At 44.9% G+C, this 20407-nt stretch overlaps 1 long non-coding RNA gene across 2 annotated transcripts; it reads left to right on the top strand.

Moving 5' to 3' along the window:
- Positions 1–12369: 12369 nt before the first annotated feature.
- Positions 12370–18379, top strand: LOC115491103 (uncharacterized). 2 transcript variants are annotated; one of them, XR_003957059.4, is made up of 4 exons: positions 12370–13284; positions 14826–14983; positions 15873–16017; positions 16914–18379. It is a non-coding gene; the product is annotated as an uncharacterized lncRNA (long non-coding RNA). The 2 variants fall into 2 exon arrangements; XR_003957058.4 differs by lacking the exon at positions 15873–16017 and having other exon boundaries at positions 12387–13284.
- The last annotated feature ends 2028 nt before the right edge of the window (positions 18380–20407 follow it).

Genomic DNA, 20407 nt, shown 5'->3' with positions numbered 1-20407 from the left:
TATTCAGTTATAGTCCCAGTCACCATCAGCCTCACACAGCAAACCCACTTCAATAATTTTTCTTAACTAGCTGTCCTCCAGTATTCTTCAATTACCAGTTCCCCGTTACATGTGCTCTTTAAGCTTCTTGTTCAACTGGTAAAGATTAATTATATTGAAATTTAACAGCCAAAGCCTAAGGTGCATCATAGTTTTTCTGTTCTCACTGTATTTCAAAGCCTTACAAATTTGACAAATTTACAGAAACTTTCACAAAAGTGTCAAAATGTGGCCAACACAAAGGACACATATTTCAAAGTATAAAATACCTTTTTTTTCTTTTTCTTTTTTTTTCTTTTTTCCCCCCTTTTTTATGGAAGGGGGGCAAACCTCTTTCTTATAATTTTGTTTTCAGAAATACCTTTATTAATAGGATTTAGTCTACATTTTCAAGGCTGTAGTGACTACATTGATTGTATACATGTAATTTAATTTTACCATAATGTCTTTTCTCTAATACTCAGCATTTAACATTGATTTATCCTCTTGTTAATCTGTGTTTACATACACTGAATAAAATTTCTCACCTCTAATGATTAAAGTCTGGCAGCATTTAATCAAGAATAATCAGGGTTTTGTATTACAAGATGTCAGTTACATACATGATTAGCAATGCAAAGAATTCAATGTGCAATAAAGAAATGTTAAAAGGTAAAGGATATTCAAAGTAAAATCTAGATTCTAATGTACTTTCATCTTGCAGAATTCTAATTCATCTAGTGAAAACTGCAAATTCTCAGCATGCCCACTAATAATTAAAACTCAAGGAAGTAGAGCAGAAAATACATTATACGTAATAGAGGACATCAAAATCCCCTGGGACTGAACCCCAGAGTTATAATACTGATTTGAATCTAAGTGAAAACTAAGAGTTTCTTTACAATAAAATACTTTTAGAAGTATTATAACTGCTAAAACAAGAAATATACCATTAAAATAAAATTCTCAAACTTCACTTTTCTAAAGTGAAGAACCTAGTATTTAGTAAAGAATTATCAAAAAAAGCGCGCAAATATAAGTGCTTCTAAGATTGTATAATGAAGTATATATGTGGTGAAAGTGTGTGCATATAAAAATCAGTTACTTGAGTGAGAGTTATTTAGCAGCAAATGGACCAGGGAAGTCAGATTAAATTGAAGAATGACTGACATCTGTTCTCCTAGGAAACAATAAAAGAGCAAGGAGCTCATAGCTACTTTTATTTACCTCTTTCCTCTTCTCCCACACCCCACAAATTGTAAATCATAGTGCATTTTTAAATAATAGTAATAAATAAGAACAATTCAGTTAATGTCTATCTGTAAAAGGGAAGAGACAGCATGGAGAGAAGTTTGCCAGAGAAATTTCACTTTAGGGAGAAAGGAAAACATCTTGGTGAAAAATTCCACCCAAGTTCAGTGGAAAAAGAAGATGTGTTCATGGGTTGGCATTATCAATATATATTAATGAAATAATTTAAAAAGTAAAATTCATTAAGATGCTCAGAATTTGTCATCCAGCTGGGGTCTAGAGAGCCAATGCAACTCCTACAGAAGTCAACAGATGTCTTTGGGTTCACATAGATGAGGTATCTGAAGCCATGCAGCTATCAGGTATTAGGATTGGGAAATCCTAAAAGCTCAAGCATTTTAAAAATAAATGGATTATGCATAAAATAGAATATCAAGTAATAGCAAAGCTCAGTGGTAAGGACCTAGCTTCTAATTTTGAAAACAGTGTGAAAACTGTAAACTGAACACATGGAACAAATAAAACCACTTCTATAACTCCAATGCTATGAGTTTGAAAAAAATATTTATTGTAATTATTTATTTATTGTAATATTATGTATTGTAACTCATAATTTAGTTTAACTCTCAATCTATGTGGAAAAAAGAGAACTGTTAGTAAGACAGAACCCTTTTTTTTTTATATTTCTATTAAACAGGGAAGGAGCACACAGAATAACAAGAGGTCATCAAGTAGATTGTATGTAGATTTGACAGGTTATTTTTGAGAATACCTAAATTGAAAATGGGGAGTAACTTTAAAACTAGTCTGTCCTTCTACCAATAATTTTCTGTGCAGACTTGAAGTGTAACATAAACATGTATTACAGGTGGCTTCTGCAAAATTATTACCACAAATTATAAACCTTGCAACCCTTGATTTTCAGGGTGATATTCCAGAGGGATGAAGATTCTTTTTGAGCTCAAACATGAAACCCATAGTCTTGATTTCAGAAGCCTTCCAGCAGAGGACCATGCATGATGCACAGTGTTACATACCAGAGTGTAAAATTCCCCTCAGGGAGGTACCTGGTCATTCAACCTAAACCTTAACATACATTGACCCATTGGACTTTGTGTTTAATGGACTTTCCTTCACTCCTGCTGGATCAAGAATGTGACCATTGCTTTAACCAATGGACACCAAAATTGAAAAAAATCAAATCTCGCTCCTGAATTCACTTCACAGGTGGTGACACATTTCTACCCTCATCCCTCTTTCTTTCTTTCTTTCTTTCTTTCTTTCTTTCTTTCTTTCTTTCTTTCTTTCTTTCTTTCTTTCTTTCTTTCTTTCTTTCTTTCTTTCTTTCTTTCTTTCTTTCTTTCTTTCTTTCTTTCTTTCTTTCTTTCTTTCTTTCTTTCTTTCTTTCTTTCTTTCTTTCTTTCTTTCTTTCTTTCTTTCTTTCTTTCTTTCTTTCTTTCTTTCTTTCTTTCTTTCTTTCTTTCTTTCTTTCTTTCTTTCTTTTTCTCTTTCTTTCTTTCCTTTCTTCTTTCTTTCCTCCATTCCTTCCGCCCTTCCTTCCTTTTCTTTCTTTTTCTTTTCTTTTCTTTTTCCTTTTTTCTTTTTCTTTTTCTTTTTCTTTTTCTTTTTCTTTTTCTTTTTCTTTTTCTTTTTCTTTTTCTTTTTCTTTTTCTTTTTCTTTTTCTTTTTCTTTTTCTTTTTCTTTTTCTTTTTCTTTTTCTTTTCCTTTTCCTTTTCCTTTTCCTTTTCCTTTTCCTTTTTCTTTCTCTTTCTCTTTTTCTTTCTCTCTTTCTCTCTTTCTCTCCCAAACTCTTTCTCTCTCACTCTTTCTCTCCCTGATCCCCCACCTTGACTTGTCCACTGCTTTTCTCTTGGCCTTGCTGTGCATGGACTTTTCCTCTTAAGACACGCATTGTGTTGCCTACCCCTTCCTTACATTGCCTTGTCATTTCTACTCAACATTCAGTTTCCTTTTGCTTTCCTGACCATTTGCTTTCTTGACCCACCCATGCTCTTCCTTTGCCCTTCCTGTCAATCCAGTTCCTTGCATTGACTTGCTCACCCATCCCCCATATGACTTGCCTTTCTATTTGTCCATGTCCAACCTTCCACTTCCTTCTCCTTCTAGAACTCTCATTGTCTTGCTTTGCCCCTGAACCCCTTCCTTGCCTTGCTTTATCCTGCTCACCCCTTCCCTACCTGGAATTCAACACCCCACTTTTCCTAGAATTTCTTCAACTTGCCCTGCCCTCCCTGCTCCTCCTAGGGCTCTCAAGGCTTTTACGTATCTCCAGTGTTTCGGGAGCATGTGAGAGGATGCCCAGAAGAGGTGACATCCAAGCACACCTATGTGTCCCAGCAGCTTTGTTCTGGCACCTAACCTTACATGTCTTGAATTTTGCCCACAAAATTGATGTTTCACCCTTGGGCTTCAGGACCAGAATGACAGTTCTTCTGCATACAAAGGAAAGCAGGTAGCTGAAATGTTTTAGGTGTAGATTAGAGATGACCCATGCAAGAGCAAGGCAGGACAGATCAGTCCTGGCCACTTTTGTGTATCAAAAGCGTATCAGTCCTTGAATGTACCTGCCACTTGCCTTGCCTCAGCAACTCCACAGTTTCCTTGCCTTGCCCTGCTGATCCTCCATTGCTCTGCATTTCCTTGCATGCCCATGCCCCACCCTTGACCTGCTTACTTCTTTCCTCCAGGGCCTTGCCTGGCTAGGCCTACACCTCGTTTGCATTTCCTTGTTTTTTCTGTCCCTTCCTTTACTTTGCCTTACTTCTGCACACCTTGCGTTGCCCTGCTGTCCAGTCTGTAGCCTTCCTTCTTCCCTCCACTGCCTTGCAGTGACTTGCTTACCCGCAGTGCGCCTGACTTCCCTTCCATTTGTCCGTGTCCAACTTTCATTTCTCCTTCTAGGACTCTCATTGCCTTGCCTACCTCTCCCTTTTCTTTTCTTGCAAACCACCAATTGTCTTGCCTTGACCTTTAACCTCTCTCTTCCCTTGCATTGCCTCACCTCTCCCCCATCTAGAATTCAACACCCCTTTTCTCTTGGCATTTCCCAGCCTTACATGGGTAGGCTCTCATGTATCCCCAGTGCTTCAGGAGCAGGTGAGAAGGTCCCATGCAGCTAGACCTGTTTTTCTGGACAGATTTTCACTGGGACCAGTGCTTGCATGTGTTAAATTTTGAACAGGTCTCAACACTTTTCCCTTTGGCTGTGCTACCAGAACTGCCTTGGACAACCCAACAGTTTCCTTGCCTTGCTCTGCTAGCCCTCTCTAACCTTTCATTCCCTTGAATAGCCATGCCCCATCCTTAATCTGCCTACTGGCTTTCCTACAGGGTCTTGCATTGCCTAGCTCTTCCTGTTTCTGCCTGGCCTACCCATTACTAGGCTTACCTTCCTATGCCTAGCCTTGCCTTTAACTTCTGGGCCTCCTCTCACCTAATACTCCATTTGCTTTCCCCTTATTGCTCTAATCTTGCCATCTTCTCCCTTGACTTGCCTACCATTGCCTACGCTTGCTTTATGTTGCCTCGTCTGCACGGAAGGTCAGGTAGAGTGGTAGGCAAGGCAAAGCAAAGCAAGGAAGTTGTGGGTAAGGTGAGGCAGAGGCAGGCCTAGGCAAGGAAAGCAACAAGGCTAGGCTAGGAAAAACTACACAAGGTACTGCAGGCAAGGCAAGGCCAAATTACTTGGAATGCCTTTCCTTGGGAAACAAAGGGCATAGAGCCAGTGTTGGTAGGGGAGCTGATAAGGTACCGTGGGGGACATAGAGTCAAGCAAGGCAACTCTGTCCTGGCTCCTTCTGTGTAGGAGCCATTGTTTGATGTATGCAGTACTGGACATGGTATGCAACCTTTGTTTGCTAACTTACTGAATGAGGACAGCAATGCTTTCTCATGGGAAGCAAAGCATGTAGCCCCAGTGTTTCATATGCAGAGAAGAAGCTGCCTCATGCAGCAACTTCCTGTCCTGGCATATTTGGGTTAGGAAGTACTGCCTCAATTCATACAGATATGGAGTGTCTATCTTCAGAAAGTGGTGTCCTGAAAGATTTAATTTGGCATATGGTTTCCACTTCTCAGAGGTAGCCTTCTTGACATTTTTGCAGCACAATTCTTTTGCGCAAGGTAAGCAGCTACCCCGGATTTTGATGTGCAGTTAATCTAGTGCCCTATGCAGGTAGAGACCAGTTACCAGTATACTACAGGCACCTTTGTATGGGACCAGGCCCTGGATATTTTGGATTTTTGAAGAAGGAATGCTATTTCTTTTGAGATGGGCTTCTTCTCTTTGGCAATGAAAATTTGGATGCAGGCTCTTTTTGGGTCTTCTTAGTGAATTTGAAGGCTTTTCCCAACAGGCTGTTCTCTGGGTTTGAACTACCAGTGGGAATGCAAATACCAAGCTCTTGAGCTTTTTTTTTCCTGGTAGCTGTAGTGTGTGAGCAGTCCCTGATGCCGTTCTGTTTGGACCCTGACTCTGTGAAACTGGAGGCTGACAAGAAAAGTTCCCATAGTAGGATGTGTGCTGGGAGTCCAACAGGTACAGTTGAAGTAGGCAGCAAGAACTTTCTCAACTGGCACTTCTGTGAGCTCTGGTTTTGGCAGATGTTTTTGAGTTAGTGGCTGGACTCTGCAAGAGTGAAGAGTTTTCTTAGGGCAAAGGAGTTGAATTATTAAAGAAATATGGATATTGATCTAGTACCAATATGCAACTGTGACAGACAAAAACTCTCTAACAGTTTAAAGTTAGAAAGTGTATGTTTATTGTGACTCCGGGCAGCATGCAGGATAGTTCCCAAATACACACCGCACCTTTCAGGTGATTACAGACCCCTTTTATCCATGCAAGTATTGAACACCCAAATACATATTCATAATTTTGGTACATCCCATTCCCCACTTTGTATGCTAATCACTTCAAAAGCTATTAAGCATGCATAGTTTGTTCCTTGAAATGGATCGGTGGTCCCCTTCATGGGGATGGGTCCCAAAATGAGGAAGTAAATTAAGTCTTCCTCGGTCTGACCTTTCTACCTTTTCAATGCAAATATGACAAATGAACTCTTGGTAGAACTCCCATTCCTTGTCTTCTATTGGTTTCAGAACAGAGGAGGCCCACATTGTCTTATGTTCCTAAAAGCTATTTGTCAGTTTCTATGTTCTTCATTATAAACCCAGCTAACTAAACATTGTGTTGACAAGCAATCAATTATTAGTTAACTACTAACTCTTAACTTCATCAAGGCCTACTCATTTATTTTAATTAATTCTAGTAAGTCTTGTCTCTAACTAAAATCTTAGCTCTTCTAAAATCTCTAAATTCCTTAAAGTTTATGTTTCAGAGTTTGCGTTGCCCTCTGACTGTGGTGCAAAGAGTTTGCACTTGGAAGGGAAAGACCAGAGAAACCTTCTCGTCCTGTCACAGTTGCTTTGAAAGCAGGGATGTTTCCGACTTGGCTCTGCGCATGGGGTGGTTTGGAGCTGAGCTTTGTGTGTTTCCTTCTTTTGCTAGTCGACATCGCCATCATGTGCTTATTTTGATGAGCCCTGACAGGGCCCAGGAAACAGTCAAGGGCTTTTCTGGTCCAGCCGCCCCATCCTCCTGGGAGCAGTCAGTGTATCCTGGCTCTTGGAGACTTGAAAGAATGTGTTCCCTTTATGTGGCAGAGAAGGAAGAGGAATAGTTTCACTGCTGGCTGGCAGTTTTTAGGCTGCAAAAGAAAAGGAAATTGCAGCACAACCCCTTTTCTTTAGAACTTTTTCTATATGTAACTCTCACCTGCTGAACTACATCAAACTCCCTGGAGATATGTACTTTCCCTCAAGCTCTGTGTACCATCCTACCCTCTCACTCTCACAGATGCCAAACTCCCTCAAAATGTCCAGCAGCTGCTCACAAAGAAAGTCCTACAACAAAGAGCTAGCACTGGCCTTCATAGTCGCTTTGCAGTCTGTTAACTATATGAAAAACACTAGTGATTTGCACTTTCCTTCTCACCTATGTATAGCATAATCACATTCTCTCAAGGTGGTCAAAGTCCATGACTAAGGAGAAGCATTTCCAGCTGCAGTTCAGACTAAGGGATGTGCCAGGACAGAACGTATTTGCTGACTTTCCCCTCTTGCCTGTGTAACTTTCTATTCACAGCATAATCACATTTGCACCCCTTCAGTGTCACTGAGTTCAAGCACCTGGAGCTCACAGAGATGGAAGTGTCACGACAGAAAGCACTCTTAAACTGGCCCTTTCTCTTGCAATACTTCAATTGCACATAACACACTGTGGCTTCATATCTTCTTTCGAAGATAGACATGCAGTCACTTTTTTAACCCATTCAGCTTCCCTTGACAAACCCCTGCAGCTGCTCCCATAGAAAGCAGGCTCTAGAAAAAAAAGCCAATGCTGAGCTGCACCTTGCCCCACATAAGCCACATCAAATTCACTGGTGCACCCCATACCTAGTTTTCTCACTGCATCTACCATTGTGTTTTCTCTATCTCAGGGCCCAAATAACAGATTTCACAGAAGGCTGGAAGAGCAACAGGTAACAGCACAAGTAAGTTATTGATGAACTTCCTCCATACGACTGCTAACATGAATTGGGCAGGGAGATCAGCAGCAGCAATGCTCCTCTAGCTGTCTGAACGGGGCACACACAAGCCTGGTGCTCTGTGGCTTTTTTCCTTGCCTTTTGTAAGCTGTTGTGCTTTCATTTTCCTGAAGGCAACTCATCATCTACTTCTCACACAGAACACTGTGCCAGCAGCAAAGTGCTCCAGTGCACAGCTTTTGCTAAAACATGCCTGCACCAGGCACTTTCCTTCACAGTACCATGTACCATCAGCAACTGAGAGACAGGTCTCCTTCTTGTGCAAGCAAGAAGTTGATCAGTTTATATAGTCTTACAACTTTGGGTAGTCTTCCAGCCTTCGGCAGAAACTATTGCATGTCCCTTTAGGCTCTGAGATGCAGAAAGCACTACGGTAGATGCAGCAGAGATGGGTAGTATGGAGTGCACTGGTGTGTTTGATGTGGCTTATTTGGAGAAGAGGGAAGGGAAGCCCAGCACTGGCTTTTACGTCTACAGCCTTTTGCTGTGGGAGCAGCTGCTGAAAGTTGGCAAGGGACTTGTGAGAGTGAAAAATGGGATAACATGTCTATTTGAGAAGGAGAGTACAGTGCCACAGTGTGTTACGCACAGTTTCAAGGCTGCTTGGAGATTGGGCACTTAAAAAACACCTTTTGTTTTGATGCATCATTCTCAGTGATCTCCAGCTGCAAGGACTTTGCAATAGTGAAGGTGGAAGAAAATACTTATCTGCACATTTCAGGATGAAGTCCAATGGCAATGCATTAGTTTTCCAAGCAGCAAGCATATTCTCTGATGATTCTGATTGTGGATGAGCTTTTCCTGGAGATCTGCAATTCGGTACAGTGCACACACCAGCCCAGTGCTCTGCTGCTTCATTTTTCACCTTCTGTGATCTGCATAGAATGGAAACCAGGAAACGGCTTTGCCACTTTTCCACGTGTATGCTGCCCACATCCACTGTATAATCTTTTGGGATCTTTAGTCTTTGCAAGGCTGTAATGTGTGCAGTGGCACTTCAAGCTGGGAAGGAACGTGCAGAGAGCACTATGGTCTGACAGCCATTTGCAGGTTGTATAGAAAAGAGGACTGCCCCTTGAAAGTAGTACAAATACAAGTATCTACAAGATTCAGAGGTACACTCCAGCTTGTTGTCCTGCCACACTTTTTCTCTGTGAGACATAGGCAAAAAGCTTTCCGGTATGATTCACATGACAAGAGATGCAGAATAAGGGGCTACAGAGTGCTGAGAAGGTAAGTGCATGCTCCAAGCGTCTTTCAGCCGAAGCAGCGTGCTGGAGCGCTTTGGTAGCAGCATAGCGGTCATAGTGAGAAACAGACTCCTATTCACCTCCAGGAGAGTAAAAGCACAACAGCTAACAAGAGGTAAAGAATGAAGGTGCAGAGCACCCAGTTGGCAGGCGCAGGGTACTGGCTGGAAAAGAGTGTCGCTGACACTGGCCTGCCAAATGAATTCACATTTGCAGTCATAAGGATTAAACTTCAGTGAGAGCTACTTGTGCTGATACTTATTACTCTTCTAGCCCCTCTGTGGAAACAATTGTACCTACCTTTGGGCTCTGAGATCCAGAGAACACAATGGTAGATGGAGCAGAGAGGGGAAGGACAGAGTGCACTGGTGAGTTTAATGTGACTTATGTGGGGCACACAGAAGGTGCAGCCCTGCACTGGCTTTTATTTCTAGAGCTTTTTTCTATGAAAGCAGTTGTTGGACGTTTGCAACAAAGATGTCAGAGTAAAAAAAGTGACTGCAGGTCAGTCTTGGAAGGAAGACATAGATCATTGTGTTGCAGTATTTTTGAGAGAAAGAGGACATGAGTTATGAGATTTGAGCTACTCCAGTCTAGGCCTCAGATTTGGGCCTTGTGAGGCCTTCAAGCCTCTGACGCAGTGAGAAATTCAGAGCTTGTTGCGCAGATAGAAATAGTATTAAGGTGTGATGGGGACCACTGGGCTGTCTGGGTGTGAATTAGTATAGGTTTTATAGTGTAAGGTTCAAGCCACTTTAAGGAGAAGGTAAACAATGTTAGCTTGCCAATCAGAGTGCCTTTGTTTCTGTAAACTATGTAGAAGCTTATATAAACTGCCATCTTATTTCGAATAAAGGGAGAACGTTTGATTAATCACATTGGTTCAGATCTGCGTTTGTCTTGTCCAGTTTCCCGTTTTCCTGAGATTCCCTGGCTTTTTCATTGTGCACAATTTAAAAGCTGTTAAGAAAAGGAGATACTTTTAAAACATCTTGTGTCTTGACACTTCCTTCTGTGTGATCTCTTGCTGCTAGGATGGAGTGACAACGAAAATGTGTGAAAATATTCGCACTGTGAATGTCAGGTTGCACAGGAAAGAGGGAAGGTTAACAAATGCCTTCTCTCCTGGCACATCTGTCAGTCAGAACTGCAGCTGGAAACGCTTCATTGTAAAGATAGACTGCCACATTGAGAGAATGTGCTGATACTATGTATATAGTTGAGAAGGAACATGTAAATCACTAGTGTTTCATTTAGTGGACAGATTGCAAAGAGGCTATTATGGCCAGCACTGGCTTTTTGTTGTAGAACTTTTTCTATGTGAGCAATGGCTGGACATTTCAAAGGGGTTTGGGATCTGCAAGAGTTAGAATGCAAGATGGTACATAGAGCTTAAAGGAAAGTGTGTATCTCCAGGGAGCTGGATGCAGTTCAGTGGGTGCAAGCTACATATTGAGCAGCTGATGGCACTGAAAACATTCTAAAAGGAAAAGGTCATGCTGTAATTACCTTTTCTTTTGCAGCCTATAAACTGCACAGCCAACAATGAAATGCTTCCTCTTCCTTCCCCACTACGTACATGATCACGTTCTGTCAGTGTCGAAGGGCCAGGATCCACAGTGGAGCTCTTGCCCACACTGCTCCCATATGAATGGGGCTGGGCCAGAAAAGCACCTGTCTTTTTCCTGGGCACTGCAGGGCTCAACAAAATAACCACACCTTGTGCTGTCGATTCACAAAACAACGACACACATCGAGCCCAGCTTGAAACCAGCCCCAGGACACAGCCAAGTCAGAGATGTCCCTCTTCTCAAATCAACCCTGTCAAGACAAGATTTCACTGATCTTCCCCTTCTTTGCATCACACTCAAAGGGCAACACCGACTCCTCTGCCCTAATGATTTTTTTCACTCTCCTAGAGTCCGGTAACAAACTTGAAAACATCTGCCAAACACACAGCTCACAATACTGTCACTGGAGAAAGCTCTTTGCTGCCTATAATTTCAACTGCACCCATCAAACTATGAACACACACCCTGCTATTGCCACTTTCCTTCGCAGTTCTAGCTACCATCGTAAGCCTTCAGCCTCACACAGTCAAGATCCAAGTGGAATGGCACCAGGGACTGCATACACACTACAGCTACAAGAACAAAAACTCCACATCTTGTCCTCTGCATTCCCACTGACAATTCAACAGCTCTAACCCAGAGAACAGCCTGTTGGGAAAAGCCTTTAAATTCACTAAGACAACCCAAAGTGCACTCCAAACTTGCTTTCTTTGCCAAAGAGAGGAGCTAGAAGCCCCTCTCAAAAGAGATGTCATTCTCTCTTCAAAAATCCAAAACATCCAGGGCCTGCTCCCACAAAAAGGTGCCTATAGTACACTGTTAACTGGTCATTACCTGCCTGGGGCACTAGGTCAGCTGCACATCAAGACTCAGCTGCTTACCTTGTCCAAAAGAAGTGTGCAAGTGTGCTGGCAGAATTTCAAGAAAGGTACCTCCGAGAAGTAGAAAATACATGCCAAATGGATTCTTTTAGGAGGGAAACCACCTTCCAAAGATGGATACTGACTCCATGACTTTTCCAAACCAAATATGCCAGGACAGAAAGTTGCTGCCACCCTTGAGCTGCACAACACAGCTTCTTATCTGCACCTCCAACACTAGGGCTACATTCTTTCCTTCCCATGAGAAAGCATTGCTGTTCTCATTCAGTAAGTTAGCAAACAAAAGTTGCACACCATGTCCAATACTGACTATGTCCAACAATGGCTCCTACAGAGAAGAGGCCAGGATAGAGTTGCCTTGCTTGACTCTATCTCCCCCAGAGTACCCTATCAGCTCCCCTACCAACATTCCCACAGAACGGCATCCCAAGTCACTTGGTCTTGCCTTGCCTTCAGTACCATGCCTAATTTTCCTAGCCTACCCTTGCTTTCCTTGCTTCCTTATGTCTGCCTTCCCTTGCCCTACGAACAAATTCCTGGCTTTGCTTTGCTTTGTCCACCACTCTTCGTCTTGCTTTCTGCGCAGGTAAGGCAATGCAAAGCAAGTGTAGGCAATTGTAGGCAAGTCAAGGACGAGGTTAGAAAGGCTGGTAGTGTGAGGGGAAAGCAAATGGAGTGGTAAGAGGAAGAAGGGCCAGAAGTTAGAGGCAAGGCTAGGCATAGGAAGGTAAGTCCAGTAATGGCTAAGCCAGGCAGAAACAGGAAGAACTAGGCAACCAAGAACTAGGTTGGTTTGTGTTTTTAGGTTTCCCCAAAATGGTTAGTTCCTGTTTCCCCCTATTTTGTTTAAATGGTTCTGCCCTCCTTTTCCTCCTCCCCTCTGCCTGTCAATCCTCTCCTCCCTCCACCCCCTCTGTCATGAACCTGCTGAGTCATTCCCCTAACCCCACCCTGGGACCTGTCTGTCACTCAAAGGCCTCGCCCCTGCATCTAGAAAGTTCCACCAAGGGCCTTGAGTGATAGGCTGGTTTCTGGAGTTCCCTCCTACCTTCCCTCCTGATTGGATCCTACACCCATATGTCACTCTTCCCTCCACACCCCTCTGTTACCCCATTGGTTCTCGGTAAAACCTTCCCCTTGTAACCGCCCCACTTTATAATCCCTTGCACGAGGCTGTTCAGGGCCTTTTGGTGGGCATTTCCCTTCAGCTTGGGTGGCTCCTCGGAGTCACCTAATAAAGTTCCGAATACAAATCCCCACAAAAGGATGATTCCTGGTCATTTGTTATTGCTGCTCAATGTCTCATTGGGGCTGGGATAACCAGACCCACAAGCCACCGTCCCAAACTCCCGAGGGCTGGGAAGGTGGCCACTGCTGCCTGCAGGGTCTACCGCAGGTGGGCTCGCTGGTGTGAAAGGACAGACACCACGGCAGCTTGGCACCCAATGTGGGGCCTGAGGGCATCGCCAGACCCCACGGAGATGTTGGGACTTTTCTGTGGAGTTTTCTTAATTGGACCCAAACCGTCTCTGGATGTTAAGCTACCCCCAGTGGGAGCAGACTCACTTTTCTGAGTGGCATTCCTGGGGGACAGGAGAGGCAGCCTCAGCCCTGCACCTCAGAGGTCTCTCCCCAATGAAAGCTGCTACCCCTGAGATTTTAAGTTTCCCTCCGAACATCTGGGTAAGTAGGCAAGTCCTACCTCTTTTTTCTCTTTCCTCTTCTTTCTTCTTTCTTACCAAGAGGGAGGTAAAATCTGGGATGGGAAGTGGTTGGATCCCTCCCAGAAAAATAGTCCTCACTTGGTTTGTGGGTGGGGAAAGAGTTGGGTTCAGAACGGTTTGTGGGTGGGGAAAGAGTTGGGTTCGGAAGGGTCTTCTGTTTTCTTTTTCTCCTTTCCCTGTCAGGGGTGGTGATTTTGATGATCGGTGGTTGTTACAATTATGGGTGCACAACTATCCACTGAGCAGAAAGGAGTCTTTCTCCAAGTTGTGGGAATCCTTGTTGGGGCAGGGGGTGTTTAAGTTAAAAAGAATCAAGTTAAGGATTTAGTTAAGTGCCTCTTCTTCCACTTTCCCGATATTACTCCCAAGCAGGTTTCTAATTTGTATTTTTGGGATTCGGTTGGACATAAATTAACAATCTTGGGCAAATCCGGGAGTAATTCCTTAGCTAAATTAACTTTTTGGAGTCTACAAATTTGCACCGGTTTAAAAGCAAGTGAAAAGGGGGAGGAAGAGCCACAGTTTCAGAGTTTATCCCCTGTTTCTTCCCCTCCTAGCCCTCTTTCCTCTCCTGCTACCCCAAATTCTGGAATTCTGAGGGGAGCAGCCCGCGATCCAGAGCGAGGTTGCCACCGTCTCCCCGGCTGCCTGCAGAATTCCTGGCCAGACTCCTCAGGACCTTTCCAGTCCCTGTTTTCCCCAGAAATGTACAGCCCTGTCCTGAAAACCCTCTGTTCAGTTTAAACTCCCCAGTTCTCCCCAACCTCAAAATGGCACCCAGGGGAGACAAGATGGTGGGGACCACGAGGGTTTTCCCACCACTTGCTCTCCCCCTCCCCAGGATCCCTTTCTCTCTCCTTCCAACCCCTTCCTGTCCCCCAGCTGCTCCCCTTTCCCTGATCCTCCCTCCTCCTCAACTCCCTCCCGCAGTCACGCTCCAAAACACCACACCCCTGAGGCGGAGACTCCCTCCTTCCCAGTTCCCGCCTTGTCTCCTAGCCATTCCCACCTGGGCTGGACTCAGTTCCCATGGTCCCCCTTCTGGTTCCCACAGTAGTGGGACCGGATGGGAGGGGCCTGGGAACAGAAGTCTCCAGGTTTCCAGGCCCATTCTATCGGCAGCCCCAGTCACCTATGTCCCCCAGGCTGAGGGGAGCATTCGCCCCCAGTGGACTCCACTGCTTTACCAGGTCACCAAAGAATTGTGCAAGGCACAGCGAGAGTTCACTCAGGAGAACAAGTGCTTTAAGGGCCTCCTTAGAGCCACCCTCTCCTCCAATCTTACCCCCGCAGACCTCCAGCAGCTTTTCTCTTGCCTTTTAACACCTACGGAATTTCTTCTGTGGGAGGCTCCCCCAAAACTGGAATCTGGTTGTGATTGATATCAAGGATTGCTTTTTCAAATTACCTTACACCCTGACGATGCTGCATGTTTTTCCTTCTCAGTTCCGACCATCAACTACGCACTCGACCTAACAACCAATATGTTGATTGCTGCAGGGTTTGAGCTCCAGACAGAAAAGATTCAACAGATGCCACCCTGGAAGTACCTGGGCCTTGAAGTTACGAAGAGGACCACTGTTCCTCAGAAATTGGAGATCAAAACTTGTGTCCGGACTTTGGTGGATCTGCAACAACTGTGTGGGTCACTGAACTGGGTAAGACCATGGCTAGGCATCACCACAGAAGACCTAGCCCCCCTTTTCAATTTATTGGAAGCGGGAGAGGGGCCTAGTTCTCCCCGGACCCTTCCCCAGGAGGCAAGGGCTGCACTAGAGAAGGTGTAGGATCAGATGTCTGCCAGGCAGGCCCACCACTACCAACCAGGCCTTCCCTTCAGATTCATTATTCTTGTAAAACTGCTACGCCTCCATGGGGTGATTTTTCAATGGGACAGTAACACCAAGGGGAAGGACCAGGGCCAGAGGGACCCTCTCTTAATCATAGAGTGGGTTTTCCTCAGCCAGCACAGGTCCAAGAGAATGACCAAGCCACAAGAACTGATGGCTGAGCCCATCCGCAAAGTGCGGATGCACATCAGTGAGTTGGCAAGGTGCAACTTCGACATGATTCACGTACCACTGAAATTGAATTTGGGCCAAATTACAAAAGCAATGCTCGAACACCTGTTGCAAGACAATGAAGCACTGCAGTTTGCATTGGACAGCTACGCTGGCCAACTTTCACTTCATCGGCTGGCCCACAAAATTTTTAATTCAGATGTCCAATTCTCATTATCACTAAAAAAGGTTCAGAGTGGGACACCACTCGATGCTTTGACAGTTTTAATTGATGTGTCCAGAGGATCCCACAAGTCAGTAATGACTTGGAAGGATCCTCAAACTCAGTGGTGGGAGGCAGATATTGTCAAGATGGAAAGATCGCCTCAAGTAGCTGAGTTGGCCGCTGTCGTCAGGGTATTTGAGAGGTTCCCTGAACCATTAATTTAATCACTGATTTGGCTTATGTAGCTGGCATAGTGTCCAGAGCAGAGAATGCAGTCCTGCAAGAGGTTTCAAACATAGCATTGTATGAGTTCTCTCTTAGGTTAATCAACCTAGTCTCCCACTGAGAGCAACCATTTTACGGGATGCATGTCAGGTCACACACAGACCTGCCGGGGTTCATCACAGAGGGCAATCGAAGAGCTGCTCCAGCCCAGATGGCCCCACTCCATGATATGTTTGAACAGGTGAGAATCAGCCATCAGAAATTCCATCGGAATGTGCCCGGCCTTGTGAACCTGTGAACAGGCTCGGGCCATTGAGGTGACATGTCCCCAGTGTCAGCAACATCAGATGCCCGCCCTGAGCACTGGAGCCAACCCCAAAAGTCTCCACATCTGTGAGGTGTGGCAGATGGGCGTCACCAAGGTACCATCCTTTGGCAGACTGAAGGACATCCCTGTCTCAGTAGACACTTTCTCTGGCACAGTCTACACCTTGGCCCGTGCAGGGGAGAGGGCTATGGATGGGAAGAAACACCTCATCCAGGCCTTCTCCACATTGGAGGTCCCCAAAGTCATCAAAATGGACAACGTCCCAGCGTACGGCTCCAGGGAGCTCTGGAGCTTCCCGCAGCAATGGGGAGTGGAACACAAAACTGGCATCCCCCACTCCCCGACAGACCAAGCCGTAGTTGAGAGGACCCACCAGAGTCTAAAAAAGATTCTGCTTCATCAATGCAGATGAAGGTGGAATCCCCTCATATCCAACTTGCCCAGGCATTGTTTACCTTGAACTTTTTGAACTGTGCCTTTGACAGCCTGAACCCTCCAATAATAACGCACTTCAGGGGCAATCCGCAGCTGGAGGTGAAAGAGAGGCCCCCGGTCCTTGTCAAGGACCCTGAGACCTGGAAGGTACAAGGACCATTTGAGCTCGTCACCTAGGGGCGGGGGTACGCCTGTTTGGCTACCCCCTCAGGGTTAAAATGGGTCCCATCGAAGTGGGTAAGACCCTATATTCCAAAGATCAATCAAGAAAAGACTGTCTGGCAGGTGTGGGACGTCTGTTGGAGGAGAAAGAGATGCAGAACCAACTCCATTTAAGTTACCCTTAGTAATCCTTTTTCTGTTTTTGTTTTCAGCCCAGACCTGAGAACCCCACACAACATCATGATTCCTCTTCTACTCATCATCACGCAATGTGTCACTGTCCCCAACGGCTCCTGGATTGTCCCCCAGCCAAAGACTAATGTGTGGAGAGTGTTAGCACAGGCTCTCGGACAGGACAACATCTGCCTGTCCCTAAATTCAGCTGCCAACCTGGCGTCCACCTGCCTTGTGGGGATCCCTTTTAAATCAAATGAATTTCCCCCTTCGTTAGCCCCTGCTTCTTTTTTCCCTGCCTATGACCCCTTGGTTCCTTGGGACCAATTTGTCAAAAGATTACCAGAGATCAAAGACGAACTCCACGAATTTGAGTTGCTTGGCTCAACCAAAGCCCCATGTTGTGTTCATTTTATGGTTAAACCAAACAACCCCAGAATCAGGCATACAGAAATCAAACAATTTAAGAGCCAATATATGGCCAAAAATTGGTGTGAAAAAATCGCCCATATCCATGACACACTTGCCATTACTATGAAACCCCGTTCAGTTCCCTGTGGTAACTTTTTTGTTTTTGGCGACCAAGCTTTTGCAGGCATCCCCTCTCACCTTGCTGAAGGCCCTTGCACCACTGGTTGGGCATGTTTTCCCGTAATATGACTAAAGTTTTGGATTGGTGCCGTAAAAATTCTACTCAATTGGACTGCTAAAAGAGAGACCTAGAGCTTACTAATTGGGATTTAAATTGCGACTCTAAGTTATTCATTGTTCTAAGCCAAAAGGGGTTGCGGTCATCACGCTATTGTCATGGGTCGCGATCGTTCAAACATTCGGGGAATTGGCTACCCTCGAATGTTGGGTGGCAAAACATGCCAATCTTACATCAACTGCCCTCAGTGGACTCCTGCAGGATGAGGAAATAACAAGGCAGGCAACCCTACAGAACCGGGAAGTGATCGATTTCCTCCTTTTGCTGCACAACCACAAGTGTGAGGAATTTGAGGGTCTGTGCTGCATGAACCTAACATCAAAGGCTGGGGACGTCCAGAAAGTGATTGATCAGATGCAGGATATGATCAAAGACATAAAGCGAGAGACTGGGGACTGGCTGGAAAATATCTTCACCAGCTGGGGACTCTCAGGCTGGGTCACCTCTGTCATAAGAACTGGATTGTTGATTTTATTTGTTTTTATTTTAGTTTTGATTGCTTTTAGCATTTTGAGACAGATAGTGTCGAACCTCATTTCCAGGGCCCTCAACATTCCTAGCGTGAACCAGGCAGCAGTTCTGTTGGTCCAAGAGTCAACAGAAGAAGAAGAGAACTACACAGAGCTAGAACCCAAGAGTGGACCTTGGAAAGAAACTGCTCCCACCTGTCAGCCCTGGTTCGCAGACACCTATCGAGACCTCAGAGTTCCTTCCCCGAGTGGAATTTAATTAGTTTTAAAGGACTTTATTTTCTTCAATTGTTTTGTTTAAAATAAAAAAGGGTTGTGTTTTAAATATTGGTTGTGTTTTTAGGTTTCCCCAAAATGGTTAGTTCCTGTTTCCCCCTATTTTGTTTAAATGGTTCTGCCCTCCTTTTCCTCCTCCCCTCTGCCTGTCAATCCTTTCCTCCCTCCACCCCCTCTGTCATGAACCTGCTGAGTCATTCCCCTAACCCTACCCTGGGACCTTTCTGTCACTCAAAGGCCTCGCCCCTGCATCTAGAAAATTCCACCAAGGGCCTTGAGTGATAGGCTGGTTTTCGAGGTTCCCTCCTACCTCCCCTCCTGATTGGATCTCACCCTTGTATGTCACCCCGGTTTCCACACCCTGTTATCACCCCATTGGCTCTTCGTAAAACCAACCCCTTGTAACCGCCCCACTTTATAATCCCTTGCACGAGGCTGTTCGGGGCCTTTCAGTGGGCATTTCCCTTTGGCTTGGGTGGCTTCTCAGAGTCACCTAATAAAGTTCCGAATACAAATCCCCATGAAAGGATGACTCCTGGTCTTTTATTATAATCACTCAACGTCTCTTTGCGAATGGGACGACCAGACCCACAAGCCGCCCTCCCGAACTCTTGAGGGCTGGGAAGGTCTACTGCCCCTGGGAAGGCTGCCTGCGGGGTCTACTGCAGGTGTGCTAGCTGGTGTGAAAGGACAGACGCCACGGCACCCACCTGAGCCTGATCCAAGGAAGTGACTTCCCAGAAAGGGGAAACCATGGCTGTGGGGTGATCCCCACAGCCCCTTGGCTGGGAAGAGTAGATCCAGAGCCCCTCTTGGAAGACCCTGCCTGCACAACTTCATAACAAGACATGGCCTCATCTTGCTCGGAAGAGAAGCAGCGCAAAGAAACAGCATTGCAAAGCTTCCCCAAACTCTCATCTCCCGGACCCGTTTGACTCCCAGCCTCCCCAGAACATGACCCCTGATCCCCCAGATTCTCAGAATACAATGAAAATCCCAAATGCTTTCTCGGGAGCTCCAAGGATAGATGGGATGGGAAGACGCGCAGTTGCAGCATCAGTGTTGCAGGGAATCCAGGAAGAAACAGAGGACATGACCGAAGCTGGAAGCTGATCTGATTCCCCCTTCCTGGGAATTGGGGTGCTGTTCTCACTTCCTGGGGAAACCCGGACATGCCAGGAGAAGGGAAGGAACCCTGAACAAAACCCGAGATCCCCCCCAGAGGAGGACAAAGACCCAGCACCACTTGAAATTAAAGTCTCAGAACAGGTGTTCTGTTGTGGTGTTCAATAAAGTCTCTATTACGATCATTCTATTCAAAGCTCTCCATTAAAGCTCTGGAGACAGGCATTAGGTTGACCAAAGTGTCTTCCTTTTTGAGAGAGACTAGATTGTAAATTTTCCAGTTTATCTGGTCCCAGAAATCAAAGGTAAAAGCAGACTTCAAGTCTATATTTTGAGTATTCACTTTTACTCCGATTAATAAGCCTTTTAGTTCATGTTTTGAGATGTCTGAATGGCTTTTATCGTGTAAAATTGTCTCAAACTGGTAAAAGATATCCCATTCTGGTTTAGATAAATGGTTTCCCATCTTATTGCCCAGGAGCCCCTAAAGTTTCTACTTATTACAAGGACATCAGCTACAGACGAGTAAGGGAATGATCCATTCCTCCTTTTATCAATCTGGGCCTCTGGAAATAGCAGTGTCCACAATTTTCTTTTTTATTTTTATATTTCTCTAGGCTAGAAATCCTCCTCACTGAGGAGTAGCTTTCCCAAAACCCTCTGATTTTAAGGATTCCCACAATATACTACATAATATATATTTTAATATATATACTGTAATAAATAGAATATATAAAATATATACTTGATCTTTTTCTAAGCCAGCAGGCCTTTGCAGAGAGTTCTGAGCCAATGTGTGGCTCTGCTGCCATCCCAAATCTGCGCTTCCCTTGCTCAGCCTGAGTGCAAGTGAGGCATGTGCTGGGCATGGCCAGAGATTTTCATGGCCAAAATCCTCGACCATTTACATCTGCTCATGGCTTTGGGTAGCACAGATTACAACACACCCATC

Source organism: Taeniopygia guttata, chromosome Z (genome assembly GCF_048771995.1).
Source record: "Taeniopygia guttata chromosome Z, bTaeGut7.mat, whole genome shotgun sequence".
Classification (NCBI taxonomy): Eukaryota; Metazoa; Chordata; class Aves; order Passeriformes; family Estrildidae; genus Taeniopygia; species Taeniopygia guttata.
This window is presented reverse-complemented; position numbering and strand designations above follow the sequence as displayed.